Source organism: Camellia sinensis, chromosome 2 (genome assembly GCF_055761805.1).
Source record: "Camellia sinensis isolate YWXY chromosome 2, ASM5576180v1, whole genome shotgun sequence".
NCBI lineage: Eukaryota > Viridiplantae > Streptophyta > Magnoliopsida > Ericales > Theaceae > Camellia > Camellia sinensis.
In genome coordinates this window covers 39,240,583-39,254,980 of record NC_138962.1, presented here as the reverse complement: position 1 = coordinate 39,254,980, position 14,398 = coordinate 39,240,583, and the positions used below count along the sequence as shown (strand labels likewise).

At 28.4% G+C, this 14,398-nt stretch overlaps 1 pseudogene; it reads right to left on the bottom strand.

Annotated features, from left to right (window-relative positions):
• Positions 1-9,492: 9,492 nt before the first annotated feature.
• Positions 9,493-10,185, bottom strand: LOC114302055 (agamous-like MADS-box protein AGL62 pseudogene; annotated as a pseudogene).
• Positions 10,186-14,398: the final 4,213 nt, after the last annotated feature.

Below are 14,398 nucleotides of genomic sequence, written 5' to 3'. Positions count from 1 at the left end.
GATTGAAAAATGAAAAATGAAAAATGAGCACTTTATTTCTTAAAATTGACACACAATCAAATTTAACTCCAAAAAAGAGAATAATCAACTCTGGCAAAAATGTCACTATTAAAAATGTTGGAAAATGATTCCAAAATAAGAAGCCATACATTTAAAAAAACGGGTGTAAATATTTGGATTATATTTCTTTCCAAAATAATTGACTAATACATATTCGAAACACTCTCTTAATTATATTGGATTTAACTTTTTTATTGATTATTTCTTATTCAACTTAAGATTTACTCATACAGTAATGATACATCCTCTGATTTTGGAGCTCTAATGACATGACAGAGAATAATAAAAAAAAAATTAAAAAAAAAAATCAAAACAACACCATCACTATGTGGCCTACACAGGTAGAGCTCTTTTAGAGCTCGTAAACGTTCTTCTTTACTCATATTACACAACTTAAGTCCTGGTTGGTAGAGCTGTGGGAAAGTGGTTATAGCTTATGCCTAAACAGTTTATAACTTATAACTTTCAACTTAAGTTGATTTCCACCTTATTCTTAAAACATCTCCTGCCCCACTCAAAGAATAAGTTGATTTCTGACTTCCGCAAAGTTATAAGCTATAAGCTATAAGCTAAACCAAACACATCAAAATAACTTAAATTAATCTGAAAGCTGAAATAAACTGTAAATAATTTCTGCCAAACAGGCACTTAGTAATTGAACGATTATTGCATTTGACTTTTGCTTTTATTTGAGCCGTTCATGTCATGTCATGTCATATAGTACCACTGTAATAAGTCATATCGCATCAACTAATCTCTTAGACTCACTTAGGCCCATTTTGGCACCAAAAAAAAAGGTCACATATTTTTCTGAATTTTTTTATCTTTAGTATTTTTTTTTCAAAATTATGTTAATTTTTTTTTTAATTTTTCTAATCCATCTTATCAAGATGATCTTATTAGTATATTTTTTTTTTCAAAAATTCCAAAAAAAAATCATTAAAGATGAAAATAAATAAAAAAAAATTGCTTATTTTTGTCTTCTTTGAATTTTTTTTAAAAATTATAAATTTTCAGTCGTCTTGTCTAACTAAATTTAAAATTTTAAAACTTTCTTAAAAAAAAGTTCACTAAAAATGAAAATAAGCCAAAAAAAAAACCTTTTCTCAAAACACCCCTTAACCCAATTAAAAAAAAAATAGGGTTCTTACAAAAAGTGTTAAGAGTAATGTGGTCATAATATTTTTAAAAATTGAGCCCTAAGCGTTTTGGTTTTATAAAAAATTACCAAAAAAATGTCAATAACTTTATATGTCAATTTTTTTACATGAACTGGTATGTATATAATTACGAAAAAATACATAACTGATTTTTACAAAATAAACCACTTCAAGGTACGTTAACATTTGATGACTTTTTATATAAAATATGTTCGAGACACTTTAAAAGGTCTTAATTTGACGCATAATATTGTATGATGTGTGTTAATTTTTTTATTTATCACACATTCAACTATATAAAGTTCAACTTCTTGTCATATTATTATAAGTGAATTTGTGAGTTTAATTTGTGAGTTCCGAACATTTTTTAAATAATATGTAGTGAAAGAATAATTATTTTAGAACAAGACAACATATCATCGTAAAATTGAATACCATTCTCTTATGGAGTGGAACCCATCAACGTTGTTAGTCTCATCTATGTAAAAAAGTTGTATTTAATAATGTGATGAATTGCTCATTTGAGAATATAAATCATTAGAAAAATACTTCATTCATACAATTTCTTTCATACAAATCTCTCCTAAAGACGTGATAAGAAAAATACAAATTATTGACTCACACGCCTATACTTTTCGCTTTTTTTAAAATTTTCTAACCAATCTTGCCATATCATTTCAGGAGAGTGTAAGAAAAAAAAATTATACGAATGTAGCATTGTTGAAATCAATAAATTCTTTCAAAATTAGGTCAGACAAATTAATATTTATTTTTGATTGATTGATTCTGATTTTCAAAGAAAAAAAATACTTGGGAGCACTAAAAGGGGATCACTAAAGGGAGCACTAATGATGTGGCAGTGGGCCCCGCCCACTTTCTATGCCTTGTTTTTATTTTTTTATTATTTTTTTTGCCATTCCCAATGTATTAGTGCTATTAGTGGTGTATTTTTTAATGGTCTAAATCATTGTTGTTTCAAAGAAATATAGGCCAAGTTTGGCATGTATTGAAAAAGTCAAAAAGTCAAAAAGTTACTATCCTATTTAAGTCACATCATCTTATTTAAGTCACATCACCTCTCTAACACATCACTTCAAATCCAATCTAAATGTAACCCATATTTCATAAAAAGTCAAAAAATACACTTATTTATATTATCTCAAATAACTCCATAATATCCCCAATTTATTTAAAAAAATTTGTAATAACCTAACATTAATTTATGCAATAAAAAATCATGCATGGGCAAGCGTGGGGTAGGGCTGGTGAGTGGGTGGGAAACTGGAAGGATGAGCTGTGCGCACGTACACAAAGGCGCCAGCGAAGCGATTAGGCAATTAGCAGCATCTCATCTCTCTCTCTCTCTCTCTGGCACTTTTAACTCACAACTTTGTCGTTCCGTTCCAAAATCTTGTCGTTTTGTATGTCTGTGCTTTTAATGACTTGGTTTGTATTGAAATCTACACAGCCCTTACACAGCTATGATGCTACCTGGGACCTTGTTTTTTGCCAGTTGGACCTAACTTGGACTTTAGTTCAAAATATTTGTTTGTATGGTCCTCCTTTGCAAAATTCCAACCCAAAAATGTAATGGTTCCATTAATCACCATCAAATTTATCACAAATGTCTCTGGATCTTTCTGGATTATTCTTCTAAAATATTGCTTTTTTAATTAAATGGGTATTTGAAGTTTGTTTATTTGTTTATTTTTTTTTTCTTCTTTAGTAAACTTTTGTTAAAATTTTTTAAAAAGTTTTACACTTTCAAATTTACGAATTGTTTAAAACAATATTTTTTTAATTTTTAATGCATAAAAAAAGTAAAGATGTGATATAATTCAAAATTTTTTTTAAAAATTGTACTAATATAAGGGATGCCAAATAATTCCTTAACTCAAAGAGACAATCCGAAAGACTTAAAAAAAATCTATAAAAAGTCTCAAAAAATAAAAATAAGAAAAAATAGTAGATTTTTTACTTTTTTAAAATTTTAATTTTTTTAGAATTGTTTTAAAAAAATTATTTTTTCAAATTTGTGTTTACCAAATGGATCAGAAAAATATTATTGATATAATTTTAAAAAAATACTAAAGACAAAAAATTCAAAAAAAAATGTGATTTATATAGTTTCTAAACACCCCTAAAAAAAGAGAATATTCAAGCAATTGAGGATTTGACATACGGATCAACTTTTTGACCATCTCCGGCGGTTATTTAAAATTATTATCAAATTTAAATTTGATAAAAAATAATTACAAAGTTTGTTACAACGGTTTTATTAAATACGTATGAAATTTAGAATATTTTTTTTAATCAAACTGAGGATTAGTGTGCCTTTTATTAAAATATTATTTATTATTGTTGCTGGATGTACCCCGGATGTTTTTCCAGATATATGCTCAGTTGTCCCCTGAATGCCACCTCAAAATAAAAATTTATAAAAAAAAATTAAACTAACCGGTCGACTAGTTGATGATCCTCCTGATCGACCAATAATTTGATAAAACTTCAAAACCCTCTAATGAAATACTTGATATCAAAAAAAAAAATTATTCGTATTTTTATTTAAATTTAATATACTGTTGAAGGTGTTCTTACATTGGCATTTTTAGTTTAATATTTTTATGAAATCAAGAAGTAGATACTCCTAGTCTTTGTTGTCTTTTTTCAGTTGTTCCATCTAATCGTCTTTTGTTGTGGAATATTCCATCATCATAGGCAGCCAACGTCAAGTAAAAGGTGATTAAAATAAAGAGAATTTTATTACACACATTTTATATTCGAAAATGCATTATACCCGACCCCAGTGAGGTGGCAGTCCGTGATTGGAGCGAAAAAAACTGTTTTTTTTTTTTTTTTTTTTTTTTGGACTGTCAGCCAGTGAGGGTGCGCCACCTCATTGGGGGTGTGACCCCCACTGGGGTATAAGGCACTGCTCTTTTATATTATAGGTATTTTTAGTTATATTATTTTCTTTGTTAATTATGATTATTTTTATTTTTTAATTATAATATTATTTTAAGATATTTGATTATGATTTTTTTTTTGGTATTTGATTATGATTTTTTTTTAATTATGACTTAAAAATATGAAATTATACTATTTTTTTTCTATAATTTTAAGGTGCATATATAGGATATGTACCAATGGGCTGCAAACGAGCCGAGCCGAGCCAAGCTTTAGTATGTTTGGGCTTGTTTATTAAGATTTTAATGAGCTCGAACTCGAGCTGAATAAAAATTTAACGAATCGAGCTTGAGCCGAGTTGGCTTAAGCTCGACTCGAGCTCAAGCCTGTTCACGAACCTTAACGAGCCAAAAAATTTATAAATTCATACATGCATGTGAGACTAAAGTTACAATAAAAACTTTGATTATACAATTATATATACAATATATATAAACATACTAAAAAAAGTTCATATTTTACTAAAATAATAATATCTACTACCACTATTATATAAATGTACTATCTATAGTTAACTATTATTTATTTTTATATTTTTTTAATATATAAATAGCATATTTCTCTTATTTTTTATACATATTTTTATATTATTTAATATATAAATAATAAATATTAAACGAGTCAGCTAACGAACCGAGCTTACAAGCCGAGCTTTAGAATGTTTTGGCTTGTTTATTAAAAATTTAACGAGCTCGAGCTTGAGCTCGAACGCAAAAAAAAATTAACGAACCGAATTCGAACGAGCTCTTACCGAGCTGAGCTCGAGCCTGTTCACGAACGGCTCTGTTCATTTGCAGCCCTATGTACCATAGTCTTTTTCTCAAAACTAATTTACCACCACGAGTCCGAAAGTACCCATCAAACCTATTTGATCCAATACCAATGGGATGGTTGGTATTGGCAACCGTAGGCGAGGGAAGAGGGAAAGAAGAGTGATAGTGGTTGGTGGTAAGAGCGATAGACGGTGATAAAGGTTGTCAATAATGAGCATCAATAGAGTAGAAGAGATCGAAAAAAAAGAGCCAGAGACATGAGAAAAAATGAGATATATAATGTATATAAAATTTCATGTAATTCACGAGACAATAAAAAATAGTTAAATCCTTTAACATATTCCCATAATATTTTATCACATTTCACCTCTTAGTTTTTTTTATATGTCATGATAATTTTATTTTATTTTATTTTATTTTTAAATTAAAGGATCATATATGTACAGTATTTACACAATAAGTAAGATAAATTTAATAATAACTATTATTTCTCATAATAATTACTTTAATTTTTGAAAAAACATCAACAGTTTTTATATATCAGCATATCATCATTAACCTAACACATATTATTCAATTGAATTTGTATTTGTAGTGATTTTTTTAAAAAAATTGTTCAAATTTTAATTTAATTCAAAGCACTTTTAAGATAAAACCTTTTTTAAAAAAATTAAATGAAACTTGAGAAAATTCACTAAAATTAAAAAGTGCTTTAAAATATGCCTTTTCAATTAAATCAAAATTGCTTGTCTATATTAGATTTTTAGTTTTTAAATTTTTAGGAACTCACCGCAACTTATAAGAATTTTAGAGACCATTTTTTTGTCTCTAAAAAGTACAAATTTTATTATAAAAAATATATAGGGATTAATTTCAATTATCGCAAGAACAGTCGCTAAAAAGTTGTCTTGAAAAATAAAAAATAAAAAAAACTTCTAGAGATAAAATTTTGAAAATGTCGTTAATAAATGTACTTTTAGGGATAAAATAATTTAGTCTAAAAAATGTTTATTTTTTGAGACAACTTTTGATCCCAAAAGGTTAGTAATTTATCATTAAATGTCTAATTTTGTTGCTAAAAATAAAATAATAATATTTTTGGCAAAAAAATATTTTGTCCCTAAAAAATAATTTTGTTATTAAATTTTTATTTTTAAAATCTTTAATTTCTTGTAGTGGCTTTTAGATCCAAAAGAAAGTCCAAAAAAAAACTACTGTCTTCTACTACTTTTAAGAATTTAATGTACAATAAATGCAGATAAGATGAAAAAGATTTTATAAGAAAACAAATGTTAGAAATCTCAATATTTCTACTAAAAGATCTATTAAATGTCTCACATGAATGTGAAACTCACATTGAATTCACATTGTGTGGGATACATATTGTATGGGTCACATACCTATGTAAGATATTTGATAGAAACTTTGATAGAATTTTTGAAATCTTTAACATTACTCATAAAATAAAAATGGAAAATCCGTGAATAAAAACTCTTATATGAAAGTTTGGGACCACACATGTCGGACCTATGTAAGACCTGCTCTTATTTGAGAGTTTTTGTGCACATATTTATTGTGTAAATAATATTTTTCAATGCATAACGAGTCTCTCTTCTAATGGCAATAGTAATGAGATTAAATGCAATTTACCTTACAAATGTGTGAAAGAGAATGGAGAGAGCCATAATTAAATCATATTAATTGAAATTAAATTTAGAGTAATGTTAAAGATTCTAAAAATTTTATTAAAAATTTTACCAAATATCTTATATTAGTGTAGAACTTACATAATATGGGTCTCATATGAGTCCCACACCCATGTCACACATTTGGTAGAATTTTTAATAGAATTTTTGAGATTTTTAGCATTTTTGTTAAATTAAATAGATGAAATGAAAAATTTAAAGATGAAATAATTTAAAAAAAAAAATAGTTTAGAAATTAAAAGTGAAAAATAAAAGAGAAATGTGAAGACTCACAATTCAACTATATGATTTAGTTTGTGACAAATTAAAAATTCACATGTGATCTGCTACGTCATTTAAGATAAATTAGAAAAGACTTTTTAATAGTATCAATCATTTTCTTTTACAAAAATGTTATTTTTTTCATATGTTTTATATAGAATATTTCATTTTTAATAATATAGTGGTATTCGGATGAGCTCTTTGTTATAGAGCGATAGTCCAACAATTCAGTCCTATCCTTCCGTATAATTTTTTATATTAATTTTTACATTTGTATAGCATTATTCTATAACAATTAGTAAACAAAAAATATTACAGGATCACAAAACATAAGGATTTGTGTCTTTTGAAGTATAATTTAATACCACTTTATTCCATCTAGCCTTTATATAGTACACACATTTAGGAAATAAAGTGTGCATCACATCAAATCTTTTTACATATGACCATCTCCAATCGTGTATTAAATTTATTATAAAATTTGATTTTGATGAAAAATGATTCATTTTTCAATTCTAACGGTTTCATCACATCGATATCAAATCTAGGATATTTGATGACCAATATACATTTAATCAAATTACTGTTTATAACCATTTGATTTTCACTACCGAATGTCTGCCCGGATGTCCTCTCAAATGACCACCTCAAGGCTAAAGTTTGTGAAAAAATTACACTGGCCGATCAACCCCCCGAATGACCACCTCAAGAAGAAAAATTGTGAAAAATTTGCACTAGCCAGTCGACCGGTCAAACATCTGCCCGGTCGTCCACCCGGTCGACCAATGGTTTAACGAAGATGCAAAACCTCTATTGAAGCACTTGATATCAAATGGGAGCTTTTTCTCAAATTTTTACTCAAATTTAGTGAAAAATTTAATGCACCGTTGGAGATGCCCTAACTAATAAGAACTTGTCCAACGCTTACTCTTTTATTTATCATATTTAATTTTGATAAAATAAGTATAGTTTTGCTACTCTAACCATGACATCAAACTCATATCAAATGAGAAAAATCTCAAAACTTTCATCAAATTGAGGGAGACTTTAGTGTTTTATCAAATTGTTTTAGGTAGCCGTTTTTGTCGCAACTAGCCGTTGGGACATCACAATACATTGGATGACCAGCTGCTTGCAAAATTGCCCATCAATTGACACAAGTCAGTTGATCGCTTGGACATCCTTCCGGTCGTTTTCTCAGTCGACTGGTTGTTTGATGAAAATTGAAAAATTAGCATTGAAACGGTTAGTATTATATGAAATTTTTAACCCAAATCTTTACTCAAATTTAATAAAAAAAAGAGACTAAGCGTTAGAGATGGTCTAATACGTAAATTATGTTAATAAAAAATATAAAGACACCAATATAAAACATACACATAAATACGTATATAATTTGTGAGCGGGACAAAACGGGCTTGATGCGTTTTTTGCAGTCTGACCCACATTATAAATGATCGCAAAAAAATTCTAAACTTGGTCATATGGATCTGAACTATTATCTCAAACCTTATAAATCATAACAAGTTTAAGCAAGTTTAACGGGCCATCAAGCCCATATCCACCATTTCCCCATCTTTCACCCTTTCCAATTTATCTCCTTTCACTAACCACAAACCCACCCCACCTCTCTCCCTAATACTATGGTCACTGTATCTAAAATTAAACATGCATGGGGGGTCAAAGGGTAGTGAAATTCCATTGAATCTTCGACCAATTGGCAACGAAATTGAATGTTTGCTATTTTGTGAATCAATTCTTTTAGTTAATATGTTTTCTTCATGATTTGCCATGCATGCTTTGGGATGAATTAACTCATTGTTTTGTAACTTTTTTTGGTGAATTTTAGGTACTGACCTAACCAAAGCGATCAAATTTTAGCTGTGTGATGAATTAGGGTTCGTTTGGTTGTTGTGAAAGCTAGAGAAAAAAAAATTCAATGGAAAATTTAGGCAATGGGAAAATTAGAAAAAGGGTACATAAATTTTGATGTCATTAATTTTTTTTTTCTTTTCAAGATATACTCATTTCGGCATGTCACAGTATTAGAATTATCATGTTCATGCCACATGATTATTTTCATTAATGTAATGAACTTTTTAATTGAAGTTTTACATTGATATAAATTCATAGTTAGAGTGATAAAGTGGTATTTAGTCATACTTTAAGGGTATAAAATGTAATTTTCTCTTACCATAACAATAGGATTGAAGCATCCATATTAATCCTAAGACTGAGCTCATTATTATTATAGGAAAATATAAATTAAACATAATTTTCTAAAGAATTTCATTCAATGGGTGTGAAAGTGACATTTTGGAAAGCCATCTTAAATCCATTTTCTATCCATACAAAGGTAAAATTTTAACTAATAAAGTTATGATTATTATAACTTGCCAAAAACGAATTAATTTAATATTTATTATGGCACTAAGGAATATTAGATGAAAAATCAACATCACAATTCATGGACAAACATAACTGAAAAAAGATTTATTTATTGACATTTAAGGCTGGTAAGGTACTAGCCAGCTTGGAACCAGCATGAAAATCGACAAGAAAACCTTAAAAAAATCCATGACCATAATAGCCAAAGTTATGGACATTAGGAGTGATTGAAGAAGAAGCATTGATATGAGATGTTTTACTCTCAAAGTGATCAACCATTTTGGTGCCATTTACTAAGAAAAATGGTGAAGGGTTTGTGGTGCCCTCGAATTGAATTTTGTTTGCCTGATTGGTTACGTTCTTCTTGAGCTCCACCATTGAATTCCTAAGTTGTTCAAGCTCATGCAAGCCAAGCTTGTCTATTGGAGCTTCCCACCAGTATTGTCTTTGACTAACTTTTCTCGTGTGATCTAAGGTTTCACCATGTCTTTTCTCGACTTCCAATTCATTGAGAACTTGAGTAAGTTGTAAGTTGAGCTCGCGCACGCTAGCATTACGATGAGCCTCAATAAGGTGGCGTGTGGTGGTGTTAGGTGGAGGGTTTCGAGTTAGGAATTGATCAACGATAGAATCCACGTTAGGGTGGCCAAAAGAAAACACTTTGCCAGCTGGAGAGAAAACTATGATAGCAATCTCTATGCCACAAAGCGTGCAAAATTCGCTTGCCTTCTTGAAAAGCCCAGATCGGCGTTTTGAGAAGGTGACTTGCAAGTGATTTTTGATCTCTATTTTCGCAATTTTGATCTTTTGGCGACCCATGCTTGGTTTCTTTGCCATGGCTAAAACTATTGAAGAACTCTTCTCTTCCCACTAGAGAGAAAAAAAAGAATACACATTTACTATGAAGATGTTTAGATGAAACATGAGCAATTTAAAGGGGCTTGGAATTTACTCATAAAGCTGGCCAATATAATTGTGTTTTGAGGTTTTGATTACTAGTTTATTAATGTACTAATTTGAGAGTTATAAAATCTTATGCTCTTAATGCATGAGATTTATAAAATAAATTTTTTCCGTAATTGGCATTATAAGAAGCTAGTTGACTTTTCATGTCAAAGTCAATTGTTTAGTTGTAAATTACTATGATCTAACCCCCCAAAAAAAATTAAAAATCTTCATGGGAAAATTTTATTTTTTCATCTATTCAAAAGAAACTTACTAGTATTCAGCTTGAAGTCAATTAATTGTTTCATATTTGACAATTGTTATTGGTTTATTCCTTAAAAAAAAAATAGTGGTTGGTACTCTACCTACTTATAATGCATAAACTCTTTAAAAAAATTTATTTATTTATGTATACAAATTTATTAAAGAGAAAACTTAAGTTTCAAAATCAACAGCTATTGCTACCATTGAAAATTAAAAGATATAGTTGAACATTGGGAATATATACAAAATTACCTGGAAAATTAAAATATGTCAAAATGAATTTGAGCTGTAAAAGCAAAATACAATTCACCATTTCAAGAGAGGAAGACAGAAAATGGAAAAATATAAGGAAAAGTCGATGTTCGTAACGTAAAATTGGACAGAAAAGCTGAAGAAACTGCTAAAAATATCAAGTAATCATAAGATTTTGTATTACTTGAAAAATCATTAAATTATTGAATTCGAACTTATCTAGTATTTGCAACGTTTGTGATTTGACTAATTAACAATACCATTATAACCACGTGCAATTTATCCATTATTGATTTTTCCATGTAAAGCTTCTATTACTAACTCTGTCTTCTAATAAGAATAATGTGGGTAACCTGCACCATCTGCCACCCCCCCCCCCCCCCCCTCCCCCCCTTTTTTTTTCTATTTAATTATTAATTTATTTACGTATTTTTAATTTGTAGAAAACTAGTATCACCCATTTTTGAGAACTCTACTCATAGATATACCATTGTCATGGTGACTCTGAAGCCAAAAAGTCATTATAAATTATCACATCATTCTTTATATTTTCTGCACTTTCAACTTTTAACTTTACTCTTTTTGTTATTGCAAATTTGACTTTACTTAAACTAGAAATATAGATAAAAATAACCCTTCAATTCAAGAATTGTGAAAAGACCTTCATAATCAACTTATTTAAAACTCATTTGAGTTCAAGATAAATTTGTATACACAGTTAATAATTGCGCTGAGTTCATGTAGACCCAAGCTCGGCTCAATTAGGCTCATCAACAAAAAATATATGAATTAATATTTATTTTTAACAATATATCAAATATATTTCATTTCTCTATTTTATATTAAATTTACATAATTAATGAATGAAATTTATTTTTCATTACATTTTGCTCATAATGTTTTCTTTTTCACTTAATATGAAAATTAATTGATTTTTTTTTTAAAAAAAAAATTGAGCTCAGCTAGTTTATTTGATCTAGTTGACTCAAATCAAACTCAAGTTTCTCAAATTTTTGACAAACCAACCTCGAGCTACTAATCTTTGCCCACATCTATATGTTCGTTTGTTATCCTTTATGGACTTGTTTGATTGGCTAGATTAAAGTATTAGATTGGGAATACAAATCTTTTGGACTCATATTCCAACGTTTAATTGTAAATTTTTTCTATTCCAATTAGATATCTAATGGATAGCTAATCCCACAAAAATGCATATATGTTCAGTATTGGTCATCAAATGGGACCTGCGGTTAAATGAAATTTTTCTTTACTGATCAAAAAAAAAATGGGACCTGCGGTGGACCGTGGGCCTGAATTAAAATTTATTTGTACATTTTTATATGAATCACCGAATCGAAACATTAAAACATGATTTGCGGTGGATCCCATGGTCCAACCCTTACATATATCGAGTGTTAGAGAGATTATTGTTTTATATCATGTCACAAAGTAATTAATTAATAAAAAAATTAAAATTTTTCTACAATATTTAAAGTGAATGTCAGGGTTGTCATATTATTCAAAAGATTTAAGTTTTAAATTTCATCAATGTCATCGCTCTCTATAGTGAAGTACCTACATCGTTGACTGAAATGAGAAGTCACAGGTTCAGTGGACTAATGGTTTTATGGGACTTTTTTTTTATAGGTTCATTATGTAAAAGTTTAATAGATTAAGTTTTACAAAAATATATAAATAAATTTAACATATTAAGTTTTACTTATCATTCCTTCAATAAAATACTATTATCTTGTTAAAACGTGATGTGTGTATGAACAAGTCGAATGAAGTACTAGGCAGATAATTTTTATTTTGTTTTAAAATTTTATTTCTACAAATTCCGTTTTACATAGATATATTTTAGTATATCTAGATTTTTGGATCCTATTCAATGAAATTTATCAAACAACATTCATATTAAATAGCCCAGAACAAGGCTTTGAAAAGGTAACAAGTAGGTTGCTTTCTTTTGACATTCTTGTCAACTCGATCTTTTGACAACTTTTTCTCTTTCTCGCCATGGCTGACACCAATGACACAACAAAAAAATATATATATTTATTAGAAAAATAAAGAATTGAAATGGTGATTATCTAATAAGAGAAACATAAGGGAATGAATATAAATAGGGTGTGTCTCCATATATATAGCTTGAATTTACTCTCAAACTTGTTGAAAATTTGCTTCCTTTTAGGTTTTAATACTATGTTTTGCATGTCATTTAATTTAATTACATATTTTGGGGCAAGTTAATGTCACAAAATTTCTATATCCTTCTTTTCTCGTACGTTGACAGCTGCCCAATATGTCAAAAGAAAAATAAATGTTGAATTTTAAAAGCATATTAGAACAGAAAGACAGAGAAAGCATGTAATTTTGTTCTCTCTCAAAATTACTTGGTATTTGGAGCCTCAATAGAGTGTAGTGTATTCTAAGCTAATTATTCATTTTTTTTTCTTCCCTTGAAATGTAATCAATCATAATACTTGAATGTTTATCCATAGTCCAGCTATGTAATTTTCACTACTGTAATATAAATTTATTTACAAATTAATAATATTGTTACGTGATACATTTGTTATGCCCAATATATACTCGTATTTATAGTCATAAATTGTCAAATGGAATGTGATACAAAAGATGGTGAAGTAATAGGAGGAACCAAATCAAACAATGTCAAGTACATAAACATTATTTCCTCTTCATTTTCCTAGAGCTTCCTTATTGGATAAAAGAAAATTAAGAGAAGAAAACTACACACACAAAAATGCATAAATTTATAAAGGTTACATTACTATGTATTACCATGTTAATTATTATTTTTCATCGCATTTTAAATGTGTTTTTTTAGTTGAATCCTCTGTAATTTTGACCTGTTCAATAGCAAATAACTCAATTACATATGAAAGTGACAAAGAGACAAAATACAAGAGAACATACTCAGGTAAGCAATATGAAAGGATTTCTAAAGTATAATAACTAAGCTTGACTGCCATAGAGAGACAAGTCTAACAAGCTAATTGTCTAAGGCCTATATTTAAGAAGGCTTCTAAATTTTAGGACTCTTAATTATATGTATACATAAGACCCGTCAGATTTTTATAAAAAATAAAAATTATGAACCGTCATGTCATATGAAAATTCACATGTAATTTTTCTTTTTAAATATTAGTGAAATATTTAGATAATATAGCAGCACTTAAAAAATAAAATAAAATAAAATAAAATAAAAATCTTGGGGACATAAATTGTTGCAAGGCAATCCTAGTACTGTTATTAGGAGTTTTAAACCCTTTAATATGTATTTTTAACCAACCTCATTAAATCACGAGACAATTGCAGCCTAAAGTGTTTATGGGCCCATGGCCCAATCCACTGCTTGGATCCCCCGACCAAAACGAAGAAAGAAGAAAAACGGGCCATTCTATTTGAAAATTCAAAAATTAAATTAAAATTTCTTTTGTATCCTGATATGAATTTATTAATAAAGGATAAAACGTATTAAATATTAAAAATAAAATATGATTTTTTTTCATGATACACCATAATCAATTATACGTATTTTTACTAATCGAATCTCTTCATTTTCTTTCCCAAGTTTCAATTATTTTCTCTTCTTTTT